The sequence below is a fragment of the Leptonychotes weddellii genome, chromosome 3 (assembly GCF_054177405.1).
Source record: "Leptonychotes weddellii isolate Sample4059 chromosome 3, ASM5417740v2, whole genome shotgun sequence".
In the NCBI taxonomy this organism is placed as follows: domain Eukaryota; kingdom Metazoa; phylum Chordata; class Mammalia; order Carnivora; family Phocidae; genus Leptonychotes; species Leptonychotes weddellii.
In genome coordinates, this window is record NC_138371.1 from 163002535 (window position 1) to 163019823 (window position 17289).

A 17289-nucleotide genomic window follows, 5' to 3' on the forward strand; every position below is an offset into this window, starting at 1 on the left:
TTTTTGAATTGGCTTCTGGGGGCTGCAGAGTGCCATGTGCTCTCACTCTTTCCTTATAGCCTGAGGATCTCCCATGCGACTCGCCTGGCCTAAATCAAACAGAGCCAGAAGAGGCCTGATGTTTTGCAGAACAGATTGGAGCATTTCTGCCAGGCTTCTGGGTCATTTACTGAGCCTCAGTGCTTTGCAAACATGAAGCATTTTGAGGAAGGGTTTATTAGACAATCTTTACTATGTCCTCACCTTAACGCTGCATTAATTAATTCTGCCAAATCATGCAAGTACCCAAGTGTTTCAGGATTAGGTAATTAATTGAAATGTTTTATGCAAGTGTCATGCATGTGAGTATGTGAAGATTTTTATGGAAATTATTAAAATTTCTATGAAAATTCTCTTGGGCATATACATATATATATATGCCTACGATGTGTAGTATCTCTGATATATAGATATAATGTGCATGCGTGTGCGTGTGTGTGTGTGTATGTGTGAAATGCTTGATGATGATTAAGATTTTATTGGTGTGGGCTTAGATTATAAAGCTGGAAGTTAATACCGAGAATTTTTCCAAGTGTTGTTAAAACTTAGCACCATTTTTTTTTCCAGTTTTAAAGAGTAACTGTCTTACAAAATTGAACAAATCAGAAGATTTCATTGGCAGTAATATTATTTCTTAAACTCTGGTTGCCTTGGTTACTCTTGGAATATTAAAATAATCTGGGCCTTTAGACAGTTGAGGACTAGTCTCCTCTATTTATTTTGGGCCCACGATAGTGCTAATTAAGCAATCCGTGGGGCATGTGAGGAGGAAATGTATGTGCTATCTAGGGGGAAAGATGGCTGTGGCAGCCAGGAGTTTGGATAATTTCTTAGCCCCCAAGGAAAACAGCATCATTGATATGGAGGATCATTATCTTTAAGCCCCCTTTGTGACCTTTTCTGGATGTTTCTGGTGCACAAAGGCACATCCCTGATCAGTTATGTGAAGTTACTATTTTGGAATAGAGAGCAGGGAGAATCTGCTGATCCTAATCCACCTCTGTTATTTTTTTCTTTAGTTATTGTTCTCCACCCCACCCCTTTCTCAGAGGTAAGCAGTGCTGAAAGTGGCAAGGGTCCCAGGGCACTTCTGAAGAGGGAGCGGCTCTCCCATGTTTGGGTATGACCTGCTGTTGTACCAAGCACTCTGATAGGCTGCAACCCTGTCCTAGAATCAGAATGTCACTGTTGAGATGAAATGTACACGTTTGCTGAGCTCAGCCCACATTTTCTGGATCTGGTGACCGATGATCAGATCAGATTTCAATTCTGAGTTCCTGATTTCCAGAGTGGTGTCTTCCTTTCTTTCTGGTTTAGACTGAGGACAAACCCAATCCCACCTTTTCCATGTAAATCGAAGTCCCATATTTAAATAACACTGCTGTAGGAAAATTGTTCGGTAGTGTTGGAATTTTTGAAGTTGTCTTGGAAGAGTTATGGAATCACAGAGTGGAAAGGAACCTTGAGCAAATATGTCATCATCATGCCACCTCCAGGCTCCAATGGGAGTGTTTTTAATACCACACATGCTTTCTGCAGATCTCGTCCCAGCGATGAGCTCTCAAGATGTGTGTGGACACAGTGTGAGGAGAGCAGGGCTCAGAAGCAAGGGTGTTTGTCCAAATAAGCCCATTTTGCTCATTTAGCTTATTTCTGTTAGCCTACCTGGTGAAAATGCTTGCCTATAGTAGTGTTGAAGCATGGAAACATGGCTAGGGGAACAGTGAGATCTAGCTTATGATGAAAATGAAGCTACCTGATTTGTATTTTAGAGTTTCCGCTTGTGGTGTTTCAGGACCATCACGTGATCCAACTAACGCCAGTGTTTAACTGATTAGCAGTTAATTGATGTTGAGAGTAAGCAACACAAGAAAGAGGAAGGGAATGATGATGCTTCCTGTGTGCTATGTTCTGTCTGTCCATCACTTATTGTCGATATCATCATCAACATCTTACACATGAGGACACTGGGAGTCAGGAAGGTTCTGTGCCCTTCTGAAGGGGACACAGTTAATCAATGGGGATACTAGGATTTGAATCTGGCCTGCTGCCTCCAACAGAAGAGAAAACTAAGTGGGGAAGAGCATCTCGATATGGGTACAGTTCAGCCTACTTACACTTACTTCCTCTTGCCTAAAAATAAGCCATTTCATGTGATCTTGGTAGTGAGCTTCTCCTGCTGGAGCAAAGACTCAGCCAAGGAATTTCCTTATGTCTGCAGATCTCCTGAAGTTTAAAAATGGTGGGGGAATGTGTGTGTGTGCGTGTGCATGTGTGTGTGCGTGTATGTGTGTGTTTAAGGCTAGCAACTGGAGGAAAGCCGATGAGTAAGGAGAAACTGAAGATACAGATTGATAAAGGCCTCACTGGGGCTGTCAGGGGAAACTCAGTGCTGTGGAGGAGGGAAATGGGGATGAGGAGCCAGTGAACCCACTTAACTGTGTAACTGATAAACACAGAAGTGGTAGAAATGCTTCTGTATTTCGGAAGCCTAAAAGAATGCAACATGATGAAGCAGGCAGTTGACAGACAGCGTGTGAGGCCTCGGCATAGCACAGAAACTAGGCGGAGGGAAATGAGCTGAATCTGAAAATAGGAATGATAGATTAAGCAAGGGGCTTATTTAGTATGCAGGCATGTGCACCTACGCGTGGTCCAATGAGATTCTATTAAAATCATTAAAAACAGAAAAAGATTGGAAAAGATTTAATGTCAGGACAGGCTGTGGCAAGGGAGATGTTCAGTATATCTACATATAGATTAGATGAGTATCTTTTAATGAAGAAACGTAGACCTTAGATTTTTGGTTAAGACCACTAAATCACCTAGTTTTAGGATCAGCTTATGACAGGAAATGCGCAGATATCTAATTAAAAAGCCAATATTCTATCTATTAAGATGAAACCTTAGAGAAGGTGGTTGAGGGCAAAATACCAATGACAGGAAATGCTGGATTTCCAGCTTTCTTACCAGCCTCCTTCCCCTGCCTTCCTCCATTGACCCCTTCCCATGTCCTGCCTCTTGCATCTGTCCTGCACGGGGGAGCTTCACGGTTCAGAGTTGGCATGGTGTGTTCAAAATGCCTTTCCTTCCTTTCTTTGGCCACAGGGAAGCATGGCCCAAGCTGTGGGTGTTGTTCCCATGGGATCAAGCATCCTCCGAGAACTGCATCTCACACTGGGCTTCCGCATCCGAGGAGCTTGCTCAAGCCCCTCTGGTTGCTGGAATATCTCTTCTTTGACAATGTTCTTCTCTCAGTGGGCCTCCAGGACATATCCCAATATATCAGGATGTCTTGGCCGATTATACGAGTTTTGTTTTCTGCAATCATGTGATCATGTGGTTTGTCTCTAGCTTATCCAGCAGAGGTTTCCAAATCTCATTGATTCATGCAGCCCTTAGTTTTCAGTGATTTTTTTCCCTGGGGCCCCAAGGCATAAACCAAACAAATAAACTTAATGGTTCTGCTTATTAAGTGGTTAGGTTCAGACAGTTTAATGAATATTTATGTCCAAACTATTGTAACTGTTAAAAAAAGTTCACACACGGAGGTTGAAAGCAGAACTATTTTAATTCTTCCAAATGGAATGTGTGTACCTGTCGAGCACTGTGCCACTTCACGGACCCTGATATCAGACTGGACAGCATCACTCTCATTTTCTGTTCCACACTGGTCTTCATGTGATACTTGTGTTTTCTCATGTCAACTGCCCCAAACCCAGCTTTGTAAAGAGACAACATCATCGAAGGTGTATAATGCAGTCTCACATTGAAAGTTGAAACTGTGAACTGTCTCGACTAGTAGCTCATGCAGTGTCTGTCAGATGGTGCTAGTTTCCCTCAAAAATTAAAAATATCTCCTGGTGCCCTGTGAGTTCACTGTAGTGCCCTGGAGTGCATAGTTTGAGAATAACCACATGGCCTTTTGTTTCACTGACTGATCCATTCAGCATAGAGTTCACTTATTAGTTTCCTTTTGCTTAATTGCCCTCAACATTATGCTCTACTTTGATTTTATAACAAACATTTGTGACTGCTTTTTACTAGGAACATAGTAACATTTTTATCTGTGTTTATAAATTATTATTATGTATAATCACTATTATATGCGTTTTTTAAACTTCCTTGAAATAGTCACTGTGGAATTCTGTCCACAGATGGCTCAGGTACATCATCTTGCTTCTCATTGTTTGTTTGTTCATTTATTTATTGACAGAGAGAGAGACAGCAAGAGGGAACAAAGCAGGGGGAGTGGGAGAGGGAGAAGCAGGCTTCCCGCCGAGCAGAGAGCCTGACGCGGGCCTCGAACCCGGGACCCTGGGATCATGACCTGAGCTGAAGGCAGATGCTTAATTGAGCCGCCCAGGTGTCCCTTGCTTCTCATTGTTAAGAGAAGGTCTCATACAGTTAGTGATGAAAAGGAGAAAGCAGAAGAACACATTCTTTGTCCTCATCTCTAGAGATATTGCTCCTCTTGTCTTTTAATATTAGGTGAAAAATAGAAAGTATCAACTCAATAGATGCAGATGATTTCATCAGGTGCTTACTTTTTGCCCAAGCACCAAATGTTTTATATACATTATCTCACTTTAATCTTTGAGCAATGTTCTACATTCAACCATTCATTCTAGAAACATTTATTGAACAGGTGCTATGTGCTAAGCATTGTTTTAGGGGCTGCAGATACAGATGTGAAAAAGAAAAACCAGGTGGAGCTCTATCCTCAAAAACCTTGCAGTCTAGGGTCACCTGGTGGCTCAGTTGGTTGTGTCCAACTCTTGATTTCAGTTCAGGTTGTGATCTCAGGGTCGTGAGATTGAACCCTACGCTTAGCGTGGAGTCAGCTTGTGATTCTCTCTCTCCCTCTGCCTCTCCCCTCCTCTCTAAAAATAAATAAAATCTTTAAAAAAGAAAACTTGCTGTCTAGTATGGGGGACAGGTAGTAAACAAAGAATAGGTATAATAGAGTGATAGCAGACAGAAAGAAGTGCCATGATTAAGAAAAGTAGATCAGATAAAGGGGAAAGAGAATGATGGAGATGTCATTTTAGATAGGGTGGTCAGGATGTAACTCTGTGAAATGGGTGGTATTATCTCCATTTTGTGGAGGAAGAAACCGAGTCTCACAGAGGTTAAGAGACTCGTCCACCGTAGCACAGTTATAAAGACCTTAGCTGGGATTCATATCACTCTAATCAAGGAATTAATGCAATGCAACCAAGAGTCTTGAATTAATTCAAGGATAAAGTTATTAACATATTTGTCAAAGTATGTGAGTTGAATATTATTGTGTCTGAGTAGCTGAAATGTTCTAACGTTAATTCCCATCTATAAAGAACTTGAGAACTACAGAAAGATCAGTCTCATTTATATACTTATCAAGGAGATAAAACCTATTATCACAAGGGTGGAATTATTAAATACACAAACATTGTCCAGTGTGATAGAACCAAATGGTTTCTTTGAGGACAAACAAGACTTTGTTTCTTAGAAGAGGTAGATTTTCAGGTTGGGAAAAAAATGGCATTTGGAGGACAATAATATTTATCTAGTTCAAGAAAGAGAGATCATTTTCTTGGTAATTGTTGGCTAGTAAATAAGAGAAAAATCAATTGGGAATTGCATTTCAAATTAAACAACTTCATTTCACTTTCTATGAAAGAAAAGTAAAATATTCCTCTCACCTGAATTTTATGAACAGAAAAGGGATCATAGAATAAAGACAACATATAATGGATAGTAATGTACTTTAATTATTATTATTATGACCAGTTAAATGGAAAAAAGAACAAGAGAGTGATGGACAGAAGAAGGAGGCTGAGGAAGCTCCAAGGGGGAATGTGTTAGCTATAAGTAAATCATGCTTGTCACACTGTGTTTTGGACATCAGAGTAAATTATCACCTGTTAACATTACTTTCGGTAGGTTTTCAGCAGATAAGAATAGTCTTCAGTTCCTCAGTGCTCTGAAACATGTTGCAAGTGAAAGCCTGTCAATACCAGCTCACATTTCTTTATTCATTCTCTTATTTTATGTTTAATTAAAATATTATTATGAAAAAATTCTAGGTATGCATGAAAACGATTTCCCAACACCAGTACCACCCCCAGAGGCAATCACTTCCATATTTTCTGTTTATACATTAAAATTTGAGATAGGTAGATACATAGATACACATACATACACATAACAGGTTACTCATCTATCCCCTGATTAATCAATGTATTTGTTGGACACCAATCACGAAAGAGCAGTTTATTTCACACTTCCTCCAGGGGGTATTTCACTCTTGTTCTCTCATTTTCTCACATTTTTAAGCAGTTTATTCTTATTTTATGACTGCAGTATCCTCTTGATTCCCTCTGAGGATACCAATTAGGTTTTTAAGTTATTTTCACTTTCTCTGGAGTCAGTTTCTAATCTTCATGCCTCTCAGACTTCTTGCATTTGTTTTTTATTTTCAAAATTTTTGGTGACATTTATTTCTCTGTTTACATTCTAAAATGAAGGGCTCCCCACTTGTAGGAAATGACAAAAGTATGGAAACATATATGACCAAGGTTATTGTTTATACCACTATTCGTAGTAGTAAAGGATTGGAAAAAACCCACATGCCCATCAATTGGGGGACTGTTTGAATCAACTGTGGAACATCTTCAGAAAGGAGCTTTGTGATGCTGTAAAAAAGATGTTAGAAAGATGACCTATCTATCTATCTATCTATCTATCTATCTATCTATCTATCTACCTACCTACCTACCTACCTATCTGTTTGAGGTGTGATCTATGGGATATAAGTAGAAAAAAAGGTAAAGTGGAGAAAAGCGTGTATAGTATGATAGCATTTACTGAAAAAGGGGAGATATAAATATATACACATGTACTTATATTTTAGTACATAGACGGATAAACATGAAATTTTAAAAATGTTAGCTTTTGGGGAGGGAGGGAATTGAATTATGCTATTTTGTCAGTTTGCCTTTGGAACCATGTACATATTTTACATAATTACAATACAAAGTTGAATTTTAAAGCATAATCCTCTCAAATCAGTAGTAAAATGAAATAGATGAATCTGATTGTATGTTCATTTGGCAATGTAACCACACAGGAATGAGCCATCCCAAGTGATTTAAAACACAGTGATCTGTACATCCTTAGAAGGATGTGCCCCCAAGGATGAAAATAATTGCAAAAAATCTTAAACTGTTTTTAGCGATTATACCATTGAAATCAGACTGTTTGTGTGATATACAATAAAGAAAACTAGTAATTATGTTGGTGCTATTGAGGACTGGGATTTTTGCCATGGAGGATGGATGTTAAGAGATACAAGATCAATGAGATTAAGCTAAAGCTCTGTGGTCCTGGTTCTGAATTGGAAGTGTCATTATGAACTCATGAGGTATTTCGTGTATATGTACATGCATATATTTATGTTACCACATGCATGCACATATATATGTATGTTTGTGTGTAATACTACCTTTCTCCACCAAAAAAACTGCAGAAACAGTGACCAACTCAGTAGCAATGAACACCCCTAGCACCTAGGTTCTTGTTTCTAGATATCATCTTTATCTAAAATGAAAGGACTTCTTAAAAAAATGGCTGATTCCTGGTCAGAGGTAAGAAGTACACAGAATGAACTGACAGTATTTTGATATTCTAGAGAGCAAGGAAGATGTCAAAGATGGGTAGGGTCATGTCAGAAGGAGTCAGGAACCAACTCGTATGGGCTCCTGCTGGATAAAGCTGGAACAGTTTACACATCAAAAAGAATAACTGCAATGAATTTCAACATATCGAATATGTTTAAATCCATGGATTCCTAATCAACAACTCCCTCCCCAACTATCCCAAAACTCATGGCTCACTTTTATAAGATACAAAACTCAATTTTTTAAAAAAATTGGTGAATAAAGGGAAAAATTAGTATTTACCTTGCCTTTCTTATATGCCCGAGAATAATCAAATATTTGATGAGATGGAACTTATCTTTATAGGAGTATTCCAGATAATAAATGAAGAAGGAATGATTGAATGAGAGTATCATCTTTATGCAACCCTAATGAATTACTTGATTTAGACAGTGATTATCGATACCAACTTTGTAAAAAGAGAGCCAGATATTATGTCCCTCCTGATGGAAGTATACACACTATATTTGAAGTGGTATTGCCCTCGGCAACCCAAATTGAACCAGTATCAGACCAAGCTTTCAATAAAACTATCCACGTACAAGAAATGTGGATGGTAGAGGAATATGTTAAGTGATGCTATGGAGAGGCAGTCAGTAAAATCTAGACTTTGAGACACTCTACTGAACAAATAATGTGATTTCTCCAACAAATTAAATTGCAGGGAAGAAAAAAGAGGCAGAAAGAAAATCTATAGACTCTAAGAAATCAAGAAACTTACCAACCAGTCATAATGTATGTTCCCTGTTTTGGTACTGATTCAAATAAACAAATGGTAATTTTAAAAAGATCATTTATAGGATAAATCAAGTATATGAACAGTGAATGATGATATCAAGGAATTGTTGATTTTGGGGGGCTGTGACTTAGTTATTATGGTTATGGTTTGAAAGGGGGAATATTTGTCTTTTAGAGAAACATACCTTATTTATTTATTTATATATATTTTTAAAGATTTTATTTATTTATTTGACAGAGAGAGACACAGCGAGAGAGGGAACACAAGCAGGGGGAGTGGGAGAGGGAGAAGCAGGCTTCCCACCGAGCAGAGAGCCCGATGCGGGGCTCGATCCCAGGACCCTGGGATCATGACCTGAGCCGAAGGCAGATGCTTAATGACTGAGCCACCCAGGTGCCCCAGAAACATACCTAATTTAACGATGGAGTAATATAATGTCTGGGAATTTCTAAACAATTTTGTGGATTGGGGAAGTAAATTAGGGTATGTAAAGATCAAGACTGGCCATGAATTAATACTTTTGAAGCTGGGTGTTGGGCACATAGGGATGTCTATCTTTGTATATGTTTGGAATTTTCCATAATTAAAAGCACAAAAGAATAAAGAATGAAAAACCAGTCTGGGTTGAAAATAGGTAGCCAGCATGTATTTCTTTGGTGGGTCAGTGGAACTTTTTAGCTGTAAGACTTCTTTCCTGTAAGGAGGGCTGACTTTGAGCTCCATGTAGTTAGGTGGGGGAGTTCTAACTGACAGACTTCACTTGAGGGTGTGCAAGATATGCTCTGCTTGTTCAAGTGCAAAAAGAAAGAGGGCTTCTCTTTGGGAGTAGCCACCCCTGCTCCAGAATTATATCTGTCTTGGTAAATTCTTTGCAGAGCCAATCTTAGGTTTCATTTCAGAGTAAATGTCCTGGCTATCAGTCTCTACGAGGGTGGGGAGTGTTCCAAAAATATGTGTTTGAGGAAGTTAGCCTGATTACCATTATGTAGCCCACTGAGGACACATTTAATCTGAGGTCTCTTTGGAGTAAATCTATCTGTTTCCAAGCATTATTTCCATCAGACACCTGGGAGACGGCTTTGTCTTTGCTCTTTTGCAGACCAGGAATACTTCTTTACAGGTAGGAGTAGAGAAGATGGAAGGTTGGAATTCTCTTCTGGGAAAAGATGTTGTTGCCTCATGAAGTACATGTCTGACGAGGTTAAAACTAGAGCCTGATCTTTCGTGTAGATTTCTAATAGTTATTGACCAGGTTTTGTATAGAGGACTATGTTAAAAGCTGACATATATTGGCTTTAGGCCAAATACTATGAAATGGAGAGACTGGCTCACACTAAGGAAATGAATGAGTCTTTCAGTGGATGAAGTTAATGGATTAATAAAATAAAATAGTGCAGAGACTGTCAGATTTTTTACTTAATTAAGTCAAGAGACAGGCTTGAGCAGTGAAATTTCCAGATTGGGAAATGACAAACTCGATTAAGTAGTAAAATATTAGTGGACAGAAAAGGGAGAGTTGAGTGTGAGTGAGCCCTGGGCAAAGAATCTTTAAAATAAGAGATACAGACTTTATCTGTAATAGTCTGAATCCCATTTAAACTGGGTTCTTTAACCACAGTACGGGGACTGCACTGTGGAAGGCCATTGTTAACTCTGTGTTCTGCAAAAACATGGGCGAACTCATGCATCAGTGACCAAACTCTTTATCTTTTTCCTTCTCCCTGCTGCAAACTAGCATCATCTTTATTTAGCATCTGTTTTTTTTTTTTTCTATTGAAGTTCCTGGTAATGCTGTCTTTGCACTCCTTGTGCTCATAATCTCGAAGGCATTATTTATCCAGGCATTCATTCAACACACATTTATCAGTGCCTACATCCACCAGGCTCTGTCCTAGGTGCTGGGGATACTGCGGTGAATGAGATGATGGTGGTGGTCCTGGCATTCATGGGGTTAAGAGTCTAGCAGAGATCACTCCCGGCCCCCCTCCTCTCCCTAGGGCTAATGTACAGGGTCAATCCAGTTTCTCTCACCATTATCACCTTTTCCTTGGCATCTCTAAAATCATCCTCACCACAGTCTGTCTTAGATTATAGTTATGTGTCTATCACTTCCATTAGGTTAGGAACAGAATTCATTTCTTATGTATTTTTCTTTCCCATCTTCTAAACCCTTATATATGTTTTATGTTTTCTGGTTTCAAGATGCAATTATGTGATTTCTGAATGACAAACACACACACACACACACATCAGCCAACTTACAAAACCCCTTTGTGTGCAGTGGAGAGGGACTTTAAAGCAGATGACCAGATGCCTTACACAGCACCATGCCTCTCTCAGAGGCAGCTTGATGCCTTCCTCCATATTTGTCAGCTTCCTACCAGGAGGAGAGTGAAAATTACATCTGCCTCCCTTCTCTGATATTGTTATTGTTAGAACTCTTCCACCTCAATTACAATTTTTGGGGGTGCTTTCGAAAAGAAAAAAAATAGCTTCTATTCATAAAACTTCAGGGGTTCCTCCTGGAGAAATAGAAATAATGAGTGGTTAATAAATATTTATAAAAACTTTTCAACTATTCTTAGTGATATCAATAGAATCTCGAAACTGGGAGATTAATTGCTGTAGAGCAAGCATCTGATGTAGAAACAATAAGAATGATTGAGTACTTCTAGGTACCTGGCACCAAGCCAAGTCTTTTATACAGAATAACTTATTTAGTCCTCACAATTGTACGAGGTAGGTATCTTTCCTATCTCTATTCTACTGCAGATTAAGACCCTGAGGCTTGAAGACATTAAATAATTTGTTCATAACTATCAAGTGGTAAATCTGAGATTTGGACTAATCATAATTGTGTGGAAGTATCAAATAGAAAGCTTCCTTGCTTGCTTTTCCCTCCCTCCCTCCCTCTCCCTTTCTCTCCCTCTTTCTCTCTCTTTCTCTTTCTTTCTTTTGTGGATAGCTTATCAACAGGTATATGGAACCAGAATGTATGACCACATTTGGTGTGGTGTTATGGACAGTTCATTTACCATGACATACTTAATTTTTAAAAAACAATATTCTGCTTCAGGGCACCTGGGTGGCCCAGTCAGTTGAGCATCCAACTCTTGATTTCAGTTCAGGTCATGCTCTCAGGGTCATGGGATCGAGCCCCGCATTGGTCCATGCTCACCAGGGAGTCTGCTTGAGATTCTCTCTCTCCCTCTCCCTCTGCCCCTCGCCTCTCCCCCTCCTCTCAAATAAATAAATAAATCTTCTAAAAAATAATACTCTGCTTCAGATACTAATATTAATGTCCTAGTATCACATGCTTTTATTATTAGTAAACAGTGGTCACCAATTGAACTTCAGTTGTTGAATTTTACTCTGTGTGTAGTAGAGAAATACGTTGTTGTCTTATTACATAAATTACTCAATGCAATTGAATTTGGAGATTTTATTTTCTGTAATTCATGGCACTATATTTAAAAAAAATTCCCCAACTCTAAATTTGTGGTATATTACAGAACTTTTTTTTTTTAACTTGCAACTGTGAGAAACTTTGGAGGCACATTTTCTCAGAAGAGGAGCAATTGGTCTTTGAATGTATGCCCATTTATATTTCTTACTGCAAGTCATTTACATTTACATGTTTCACTTATTGAGTCGTGCTTCTAAAATGTCAAATGCAATTATTATAGTCCGTAATGACTGGAAAAACTTCCCTCCAAATATTTTCCTCGGGAAAGAAGAGATTTCTTCTGCCTTATTTGAGCTCAGTAGCCAGAAGCTTCCAGGTTATCTCGTTGTCCTCTGGCCTCTTACAGACCTTCTCCATCAGAGTTGCATACGGTCTGCTTTTTCAGAACCTCTTGCTGGAAATCCCTCTCGTGAAGCTACACGGGAGGTGTGATACGCTCTGGAAGGCTGATCTACATGGAGATCCTCACTTCCATGTCAGGACTCTTGTAGTCACCAAGACTTTCCTAGAACAGAATTCATATCTCCGAACTCTACCCGTTGAAAATTGTCTCTAGACTGAAACAGAGCCTCTGGATTTATATCTGTATCTCTGTGGACTTCTACTTGATGATTCTTTACCCAGTAGTTATTTTTTTACTTAATAATACCTTATAGGTTTAGTAATTTCTGGTTTTAAAAGCACTCCACACCTACCCTCTTTTGTTTTGTCTGCTCCATAAGCCTAGGACTTAGGAAAAGAACTATTATTAGAAGAGAAACTGCAGCTGGGAAGAAGTTTGGGGACTCATAGAATGACAAGGCTAGTTGGCAAAGGGATCAAAATATCAGCTTTGAATTTGTGACTATTGGTCCCCACCTCTTGAAACTAGACCATGCTGCTCATGTAGCACATTTTCAAAATAGCACGCTTCATAAATTGGTCAGTTCAATTAATTTGAGTTTCTGACACTTTGTTGTATTGCTGACCCTTGGCTTTTCCTAAAATGATGTTGAACCCCACAATTCATTATGGCTTCCAGGGCACAGCAATTGCAGAAGCTGCTAAAAGTATGCCAGGACATAAAGGCAATGTCTTAATGATTTAAGACAAGAATCCTTTATTCCTGAAATAATTCTGTTCACTAATGTGATCAGGGAGCTTAATTTCAGTTTGACAAAGGTTTCAAAATAGAACTTCATGAGGGCAAACTGCAATTAGATATTCATGGGTAATATTCTTAAGTTTGTGAAGTAGAATGTTAATGAGGGGAGTACTGATTTTATTTTAGCTTAATTATACTACATTTGCTGTTATGTCTGCTACAGATTGTAAAGAACTTGATATTATTACTTTGCCTTCTCTTCTTGTTCAGGACCTGTTGTGCTTTAAGGCATAGAACTCTTTAGAATCTGTAGCAGACATAACATTAAATGTAATATACCCATTTTGAGTAAGCAGATAAAATCCTTAACAAAATTCCTCGTATTTTTAGTTGCAAAATAATGTCATTGTCTTTACCTTCTTATACTGGAAGGTTCTCGTCTGAACTATGGACCTCTGTAAGATTAGGAATCAAATACATAGAATAGCAGAAAAATAGCCAACCCATCATGCCACCCTAAATTATTGGCTTCCTTTTCAAAGTCTTCTGCAATTTCTTTCTTTATCCAGTATTTGGAGATTAAGAATTTCCATTTTGTGGGGGGTAGCTGCTGTCAATAGGCTCCTCCTGGGTGAATTCAAGAAGTGATAGAAGTGATAGAAATTGTTTGAGAGCTGATGCCAGATAGTAGCAGAGACTCACATGAGACATGGCCCTGTTGTTTTTCTGTTACCAAATGTTGTGGATAATAACAATCATTTTGATAACCTCCATTTTCTTAGAAAATGATTGAATTGAAAATATAAGCTTGGAAATTACAGAGTGCTATGTGAAAGCTTTGTGGGGAAAACTTGTATAGAAGTTGATTTTTCTTCACCTTTGCTATTGTCTTGGTCCAGCTTCATGTTCCATGAGGGGGAGGCTAAAGCAAATCATGTGGGTTTCCACAGGGTCACGCCCCAGTGCCAGTAACCCAAGAAACTTGGATGTTTCAGGGTGGGAAAGTCTTTGGATGATCTTCACTTTACTCACTATGTCTTAGGGGAGATTGCTGTGGGTACCTGGGGGTGTTTATCAATTTTCCTCCCTGGTCCTAACAGTTACAAACTGACCCCATCCTCTTTCAGTTATTGCCCCATGAGAGAGCTTTGCCAAGCACAGGTCATCTCTGCCTATTTCAGTGTGAGGCCCAGATAGACCTAGTTTCAGGTTCCATTAGTCCTTCCTTGGCCCCCTCGTAAAAATATCCTCTTCTCAAGGGAATTCGGACACCTGCTGCAACATGGATGAATCTTGAGGATATTATGCTCAGTGAAATGAGCCAGACACAAAAGAATACTGTGTGATTCCATTTCTGTGAGTTTCCTAGAACAATCAAATTCACAGGGACAGAGAGTAGAAGGGTGGTCTCCAGGGGCTGGGAAGAGGTGGGGGATGGGGAGTTACCACTTAATGGGGACAGAGTTTCAATTTTGCAAGGTGAAGAGAGTTCTAGAGATGGGTGGTAGTGATGGTTGCATGACATTGCAAAAGCATTTAATGCCACTGAACTGTGACACTTAAAAATTGTCAAGATGGTAAAATGTGTTATGTGTATTTTATGAGAAATAATTTCAAAAATCTTCTATCATGCCATTTATTATGTCTAGATTTTCTTGCCTCAACTAGATAATCTCACCTTTTCTAATTGTTACCTATAAAACATTCACCCGGTACTCAGATGTAGGATTTGTATCCTCCCTTTCCCTCATCCCACACAACCAGTCCATTCCTGAATCCAAGTGATTTTACTCTCAAAGTATATCTCCATTCTGTATGCTGATTTTGGTCTCTACCACAATGAGTTTAGGCTAGACTACCATCCTCTCTCCCCTGGACTCCTCTGGCACCCTCCTCACTGGTCTCCAACTATGTCTTTCCAGCCTTTTTTTGCTGTTCCTTCTACATGAAATGTTCTTCCTCCATTATTTCACTAGGCTGGCCTTCTCTTCTTTCAGATCTTCCTGGGAAGGTCCCATCATGCAGAGCGCTTCTCATCCTCTGTTCTAACAGGTCCTTCTTCCCTCCCCTTCCATGCTGGCCTCAGGGATTCTCTCTGCTCCCTACTTATTTTCTTCAGGACACTTACCATCATGGCCTTTTCTTGTTTACTTGGTTGATTATTGACCATCTTTTCGAGGAGAATACAACCTTCATGAGGTTAGGGATCTCATCTCCTGTGCTAAACCCACAGAGCCCAGAGAACATGGTAGATATTCAGTGAATTTATTGAGTGAATGAACAAAAATATATAGTTGTACAACATTTCTCACTTTCACAGTTTAAAAATAACAAAGTTTTAGATATATTACATAGTTCACTATGATACTGTAAAAAGACGGATTTGAAGAAATTGTGTATTTATAGTTTGTTTTGAAGGTATTTAACATATAGGATAAGGAGTGCACTTGTCATGATGAGCACAGGGTGATGTATGGAACTGTTGAACCACTATATTGTACACCTGAAACTCATATAGCACTGTATGTTAACTCGCTGGAATTTAAATAAAAAAATAAAAAAATAGAGTTCTGGCAGAGAGCGAGGTGAGAAGCGCAGCGCGGCTGTCTATCCCGGGGCCCTCCAGGGCCCCCGGCCTCAGGCCGGCGGGTGCACTGGGGGGCCCGGGGACAGGTCGCGGGCTCTGACCCGCAGAGACCCAGCGCCCTTGCCGCAGCCGTCCACTGGCCGGGCCCAGACTGTGAAGCAGCCGCGAGGCTCTCCCCACCCCCACCCCCACCTTGGCGCCAATGGCGGCGGCCCCTCGGAGCCCAGACCTCGCCGGCTGCCCGCTCCCCTGGCCCAACTCTGCGGGCCCTGCGCGCAGCCTCCGCCCAGCCAGCGGGCACGCGGCGCCTTTGGAAGTCGGGTGTGGCGGGGGGAGAAGAATGGCGGCCACCCGAACGCCGCGGACCGCCGTTGGGGCCTCCGAGGGCCTGAGAAGGCGGGTCTGCGTGGATGCAAGCTCGACCACCATTGGGCCTTGGAGCCCCACAGATCTGGGCCCCGGGATGACCTCTCCGTCCCCATTGGACAAAACCCCACCTTCTCCGGAGAACAGTGGACAGAGGCCCTAACGGGCCCGGAAGGCGAGCGAAGACCCGGTCGACGACGGGTGGAACGATTAACGGGCCATAGGCTGCTGGTCTTCGTTCTACCAGACGTTGATGTTGGAAGATCAAAATGGGAGAATTACGTACCGCGTTTGGCCAATAGGAAGACCACCCTTTGGGAAGACATACTGGCCATTTTTAGAAAGCCTGTGTATATAATATGGAAAAGCTGCTCTCAACTTTCCCCCCAACCTTTTAAAAGAAAACTTTTGCCACATCTGGGCCTTGCAGATGTAAAGAGGTTGCCGACATATGATAAAGTAGAGTTAGAAAAATCACACGTCTTGTAAATGCCTATTTGTTTTTTAAAAAAATCATAGAAAAGTAATGTCTTTTGGAAATGACTTTGGAAATGGAATTGTTAGACCACTTCTAGAAGCGACATCAGGAGCGACACACGTCCACGTTTGTTCAGTGGGTAAGAGGACATGAAGTAGACGACCTTGAGGAGGAAGAAAAGAAAGTTCTGTGCCAGACTGGTCATATTTAGAAGACATTTTCATATTATAACCATTGTTTTGTGTGTGCATTTTATTCCTCAACTACTGTATATATAGTTGACAACGCTAAGTACTTTTTTGAAATATCTAGTCTTTCTAGATGTTCTGAAGTGCCTGATACATGTTAAAAATAGAGGTAGTAAAACGACATTCTTGTAAATATCTTTTAACATTCATATGAAATGCTGTTTAATTTGGGGGGAATGGCCAAACCACCTCTTTGAATAGTACACATTGTGTTTGTGCACTGGTTCAAAGGAGGAGGGAGGAGAAGGAAGTGCAGAGAGCTCTGCCAGTGTGTTTATAGTGAGGGAAGATAAACCATTGTCCTTTATGTTCCTGCATTTGGTTTTACTTAGCTGTGTATGTATATAGCGTATGTACTGGACAAATGAGTCCTTATTTTCAACATCTAGTCTTTCTAGATGTTAAAGAGGTTGCCAGTGTATGACAAAAATAGAATTAGTAAACTAATACATTGTGTACATTTTGTGTTAAAATTCCTAGAAAGATTGTCTTCTGAAAATTTGAGCATTATAGCCCACGGGGTTGGTGGAGGAAGAAGAGGAGAGAAGGGTTCATCTTAGGCTAGAATGTTCATATTTTTTT

At 40.1% G+C, this 17289-nt stretch overlaps 1 protein-coding gene and 1 long non-coding RNA gene across 6 annotated transcripts in view; both read left to right on the forward strand.

The window, feature by feature from the left end:
- Nucleotides 1-17289, forward strand: part of HS6ST3 (heparan sulfate 6-O-sulfotransferase 3) — a 627927-nt gene that overhangs the window by 65286 nt on the left and 545352 nt on the right. The gene's annotated exons all lie outside the window — the stretch shown is intronic.
- LOC145720688 (uncharacterized) overlaps nucleotides 15408-17289 on the forward strand; it is a 5429-nt gene continuing 3547 nt past the window's right edge. Inside the window, exon 1 of the long non-coding RNA XR_014143862.1 lies at nucleotides 15408-16643. This is a non-coding gene — a long non-coding RNA (uncharacterized LOC145720688). The remainder of the gene's footprint in view (nucleotides 16644-17289) is intronic.